Below are 6,682 nucleotides of genomic sequence, written 5' to 3'. Positions count from 1 at the left end.
TAATTTTGCTTAATGCAATCGTTATTTTTTATTTTATAATTAAAATTTAATTTAATTATATTAGTAAAGTGCTTTTATTAAATTTGATTATAATATATATTTGAAATAAATAAAAACTTGCTTGCATGCCTAATTTAAAGCCTTGTGAAAGTCATACGAGTAAAAACAAAAAAATTAGATTACCCTCTCCTTAACTAATAAAAATATAAATCATTCAAATTAAATGTTGTAGCTTTTCAATAAATAAATAAAATTATATTTTTAACTCTTACAAAAATTTTATAATACAAATTAAGTCCTTTTAACATAAAAATTTTAAATTTTAAATCCTTTAAAATTTTATAATTTCATCTCAATTCTCTTAAATAAAACTCCTAACTTAACATTTAGTATAGACTTTCATTTGTAAACATTTTATTAGACATCAACAGTTACATTATACATTACAAAATCATGAATATTACTCGATAATCAACCCAAAAATAAGGCAATTATCCATCCTGAGACCTATATTAATGAAACAATTGGCAACTCTATTATCAAATTGACATACAGAAAGGAATGAGACAAACTTGAAACAATGCGCTGAATTGCGTCCATCATTCATATAAAGTACTACTTTGAAGTTTTGTGATGATTCTAGCATAATCACTTTTTATAGTTATATTGCGATTGTCATTGTCGTGTGTGTACTTGAGGTTGGAATAGCTTTCATTTTTCTATTTTGAATTACTGCTCAAGAATTTTATAACCTTAGATTTAGAATTGAAAATGTTACAATTTGGATTCAGAAAAATTTTTGTTTTAAAAATTCTAAATAATCCAATTTAATGAAAGTCATTAATTGAATTTAAATTATTAAATCAAAAGAGTAAGGAGTAAATTTTTGGAATTGAAAAAAAGGATCAAATTTTAAATTTTTAAAAGTTACAGGGACTGGAAACAAAGTTAGACCACTATAAATTACAAACACTAAAGTAATGCGTGTACGGTGGCGCGAAGATTTAGTTATTTCGAAAAGAAAGAAAATCGAAGGTCATGGTACTGCTTTCCCTCTTTTTTATTATTATTTATTATTGTATTGATTTCATTCTCTGGCATTTTGTTTTCCAATGAATTTGAATTTTAACCAACGCCGATACCAGATTTCGCCTATCTGAACCACCGATTGAGGCCGCGATGTCAGCCTCCCAAACGCTCGGCGGTCCGTCGAGGTGCGGCCGCGTTTTGGGACCATCTCTCGATAAGATCATCAAAAACGCCGCTTGGCGGAAACACTCTCACATCGTTTCCTCATGCAAATCCACTCTCGAAAAGCTTGACACTCTCTCCGACACCGGATTGTCCGATCCAAAGTCTACTCTGCTCGGCATTTCCTCGTCCGACGCCGATTTTGTCCTCAAACCTATCCTTCTCGCCCTCGACTCCAAGTACGCCAAAGTAGCCGAGCCGGCACTTGAGTGTACGTTCAAATTGTTCTCCCTCGGCATCGTTCGGGGCGAGATAGATAGCAATAAGTCAAATCCGATTCTTTACAAAATTGTCGAAAGTGTTTGCCAAGTCGGTGGCATAGGCGAGGAACCGGTCGAGCTTGCTGTGCTACGTGTTTTACTCTCCGCCGTACGATGTCCTTGCGTTTTGATCCGTGGCGATTGCTTGCTTCTTGTCGTTAAAACTTGTTATAACGTATATTTAGGTAGTTTAAGCGGAACCATTCAGGCATGTGCTAAGTCCGTTTTAGCTCAGATTATGCTTATTGTATTCACCCGGGCGGAAGAAGATTCTATGGACGTTTCTATCAAAGCAGTGTCGGTTAATGAGCTTTTAGAGTTTACTGATAAGAATTTAAATGAAGGAAGTTCACTTTATAATTGTCAGAATTTTGTTAGCGAGGTTATGAATGCTAGTGAAGGGGTTCCCGATTTGAAGCTTTCTCAGCCGATTACGGTTCACGACTTGCGAAATGGTGAGTCTAAGTTGTCGAAAGGGGAGCAGAATGAGGAAGTTGAGGAGGAAGAGATGAAGGAAGGGGCGGAATCAGGTTCCGCTGTGGTTAGTAGTGAAATTAGGGAGGATGGGTTTCATGTTTTTAAGAATTTGTGTAAGCTGTCTATGAAGTTTTCATCGCAGGAGAATCCGGATGATCAGATCCTTTTGAGAGGCAAGACATTGTCTTTGGAACTCCTCAAGGTTATTATGGACAAAGGGGGTCCAATTTGGGGCACAAATGAGAGGCAAGTCATTCTATACTAAGTTCAAATAGGATTCTGATATTTTATTTCCTTTGAAATATGGACTTGTAATACGATACTATTAGCTATCATGGTTTTTTGCATGGTGCCATATTACTTCGGGTCTTACCTTTGATAGAAATGTTATTATTATTATTCATATAGTTATTGGTATACTATTACTATGATTATTGAGTTAGGAGCCTTAAAATGGTATTCAACATTTAGACTTTGGATGTTTTCAATGTTATCAAGATGTGGGTGTTACATAATTGATTAAGGGCAAAGGTATTTAGGTTTCAAAGTCCTAGATATGGAGGATACATATCCGACACCTCAAATTGGATATTGCTATGGGGTCTTGATCCTCCAACTTAGAGGCAACATAAGAAATCCTGAATGAATCTGTGTTAGACATAATTGAAGATTATAATACACCCAAATAACCCTTTCTTTTCGTGTGGTTATATACACTGGGTAGTTGGAGGAACTATCTAAAGAATCTTTGGTTAGCTAATTTTACAAAATAATAAGGTAAATGCTCCAAAAACATCGTTGATTATTTTCTTTTGAACAATTTATTATTTTTCTTGAAGGTTTTGTATGTCTTGTAGTATTTGTGATAAATAGCTCACTTGTTATTCTGCAGTCTTCAGTTAAATTTATTTTGGTGTTCATATATTCCGTGTTACATCATGCAGGTTTCTTAATGTACTTAAGCAGTATCTCTGCTTATCATTGTTAAAAAACAGTGCATTGTTAGAATCAATAGTTCTGGACTTGTACCTCCAGAGCAGATTAATCAATTCATTGCAAACTTGAACTTGTTGGACCAGATAGGAAATGCCGAGTTGAGCTATGTTTTTGCACATAGCCAAAGTTTAAATAGTGAAGCAATAGTGGCATTTGTGAAAGCCCTTTGCAAAGTTTCTATGTCAGAGTTGCAGTCTCCAACAGATCCTCGAGTTTTTAGCCTCACAAAACTAATTGAAATTGCGTATGAGTCTTATCTTTTTCTTTAAGTAAATTTCCTATAATGCTATCTCCAACAGATCTTAAATTTTTAGCCTCACAGATAAAATCGCCCTGTCTCTGTCTGATGCATCTCTCTCTCTCTCTCTTTATCTCCCTCCTCCTTTGTGTGCCTATGGAGAATCCTTATTCTACAATTTTCTATTGCAGGCATTACAATATGAACCGCATCAGATTAGTTTGGTCTCGCATGTGGCATGTTCTTTCTGATTTCTTTGTTTCGGTTGGATTGTCCAAGAATTTTTCTGTAGCAAGTTTTGTGATGGATTCATTGTGGCATCTTGCTATGAAATTTTTAGAACGTGAGGAGCTTGCAAACTACAATTTCCAACATGAATTCTTGAGACCATTTGTGATCATTATGCAGAAAAGCGACTCTACAGAAATAAGGGAATTAACAGTTCGATGTATTTCTCATATGGTCCTCAGCCGTGCTAGTAATGTGAAATCTGGATGGAGAAGTGTTTTTATGGTGCTGGTCCTCAGCCGTGCTTGTACAAGAGATCTATTATTGTGCTGGTCTGATAGTCATTCTTTTGTCTCAATTTTGTCCTTTGTCATAGGTGTTCACAGCTGCGGCTGATGATGAGCAGAAGAATATTGTCTTACTGGCATTTGAGACAATGGAAAAAATAGTTCGAGAACACTTTCCTCATGTTACTGAGACAGAGGCTACCACTTTTATGGATTGTATAAAATGTCTCATCAAGTTCACAGATAGCAGGATTAACAGTGATGTTAGCCTCAATGCTATTGCATTTCTCCGGTTTTGTGCCCTCAAACTTGCTGAGGGAGGACTTGGTTGCACTGGCAAGAGCTGGGATGATGGTTCATCTGTTTCAATTATATATAAGGATGATTCAGATGTACGAAGTTTAGGCAATATTGATGATCATGGATCCTGTTGGGTTCCTCTGCTAACAGGTAAACTGCTAATTTAGTTGCTTGGAAATCCTAAAACCTCACTGGCTCTGTTATGCAAAACGGATGGATAATAGGCTATCTGTGTGACTGATGGATAATAGGATATTTCTGTACAGAGGTCTTGTATGCCACTCCTCCTGGTTGGATCATATTTATTATTTCATCAAACTACACCCAGTCTAGGTTAGACTCTTGTTGTCCAAGTTGAATGCTAAAATATCTCCACTTGTCTGCTTCTTTCTGAATGGCAACATGATTGTTATCTGCTTTGGTTTTCGATGTTGCAAAGATGAAGTGCCATTCCTGTTTTGAACTTGTAGAATTTTGATATGTTATTTCAGGTTTGTCAAAACTAACATCAGATTCAAGACCAGCTATACGAAAGAGTTCATTGAAAGTTCTTTTCAACATCCTGAAGGATCATGGTCATCTTTTCTCACGAGCATTCTGGATTGGTGTTTTTAGTTCTATTGTTCTCCCCATATTTAATGATGCATGCAAAAGGACGGACATGGCAGTAAAAGACGAGCAAGATCCACCAACTTCAAAATCTCCGCATCCTGATGGAAGTACATGGGACACAAATTCTCGAAGTAACAGCACGCTGTTTAGTAGATTTATTTATCTGTTATTACAATTTACTTAGGCCCCAGATATCAAATGTGGTATCTATTCTGATAGGGCTCTTAGAAAGTCCAACAAAGGGTTCTGCAAGCACTTCATTTGCAGCGATACTTTGTTTGACAGCAGAGTTGGGAAGTAGATTTTCAGAAGATGAATGGAGAAAATTTTTTCTAGCTTTAAAAGAAGCAGCCACATCAACATTGCCAGAGTTTATGAAGCTTTTGAGAACCATGGATGACATCAGATTGCCTGACAATTCTCAATCCCATGATAATATCGAAACAAGCTCTGATGATGGAACGAAAAATGATGATCTTGAGGATGATAATCTGCAAACCGTGGCTCACGTGGTTTCGAGAATGAAGAGTCATATAGCAGTCCAGCTGCTAATTTCACAGGTTCTCCCATTACACACTATTTTCTTGCATGCTAATAATTGACTCTTTACGATACCATCGAAGCACGTGACATGATCGTTTGTTTTTTGGCTTTCACCATTGCAGGTTATAAAAGATACAAACAAAAAAAACCTACAATTCTTGTCAGCTTCCAACATCAGTATCATTGTTGAGATATTTTCTTCCATCGCATCACATGCTCAGCAACTTAACACCGATACTACCCTTCAAAAGAAAATACGGATAGCATGCTCGATCATGGAGCTCACTGATCCTCCTATGGTTCACTTCGAGAACGAGGCGTACCAAAATTACCTCGACTTCCTCCAAGATTTAGTCCAAAACAACCCATCTGTCTCGGCTGAGATGAACCTAGAATCACTACTCGTGGCAGTATGTGAAAATATACTAGAGTTATACCTTAACCGTACAGATCACCACTACGAGCAGCAGAAATCAGACCCAGCCACGCGTTGGGTTCTTCCATTGCCTTTAGCCAAAAAGGAAGAATTGGCAGCTAGAAGGCCTTTACTAGTGTTAGCATTGAAGGCATTGAGTGATCTGGGAAAGGATTCCCTAAGAAAATACATTGCAAATCTGTTTCATCTGTTGGTAGGTCTCGTGCGGACCGAGCACAACTTGGGCTCAAGCGAAGCCGAACGTGTTCTAACCAACATATTCCAATCAGGTATAGGTCCAATAATTATGCAATAATTTATCATCTTATACAGTATTACTTACTCATATATTCCATCATTATATCACAGTTTTGATCATTATAGTTGGCTTGAATTGAAAAGCCAAAATGTCATCAATATTATATTCTTCTTGTAGCATATTTTGACTTTTATTTTGATTAAACATGCTGTCAGTTTCGTATTTTTGTAAAATTTGAAATTTAATTTGTGTGTTTAACAAGTTAAAAATTATTTTTTTTATTTTTTAAATTTAAAATTTAAAATTTTTAGTTCAATTATTGACATCGCTAATATATTCTATTAAAATTTGCTCATCATTAAATATGCTTGCTTCTAAATTGACATGATTGCATGAGTATAATGATAGCAATCCTATAGAAAATTTTAATAATAGGAATAGAATTTTTAAATTTATTTTAATTAAGGTTAGGATATTCTCAAAATTCATTTCAATACATAAATTTACGACATATTTTACACTTTTGTTTTGTTTTTCTCTCCCTTCATAAAGGTGTATCTTTTTCTTTCAAATGTTTGTAGTTTGTGGGTCATAGTCCACGTTAATCATCAAAGTATTATTTATTTGTGTTTATTGAATTTTGGGACTTTTCATATAATTTAATATTCTAATATCAAATGAAATTCATGATATTTCTCTTTAGAAGCACGACAAGCATCTGGAAGTCATATGATCCACTACCATGATAATGCATCTTTTTGGTTGTCATCTTTTATGCATAATTGAATCATTTTTATTTGTTTTAAAGAAACCTGT

The 6,682-nt window shown here is 35.3% G+C and overlaps 1 pseudogene; it reads left to right on the top strand.

Moving 5' to 3' along the window:
- Nucleotides 1-1,041: 1,041 nt before the first annotated feature.
- Nucleotides 1,042-6,070, top strand: LOC107894635 (brefeldin A-inhibited guanine nucleotide-exchange protein 1-like; annotated as a pseudogene).
- Nucleotides 6,071-6,682: the final 612 nt, after the last annotated feature.

Source organism: Gossypium hirsutum, chromosome A13 (assembly GCF_007990345.1).
Source record: "Gossypium hirsutum isolate 1008001.06 chromosome A13, Gossypium_hirsutum_v2.1, whole genome shotgun sequence".
NCBI classification, from domain to species: Eukaryota; Viridiplantae; Streptophyta; class Magnoliopsida; order Malvales; family Malvaceae; genus Gossypium; species Gossypium hirsutum.
This window is presented reverse-complemented; position numbering and strand designations above follow the sequence as displayed.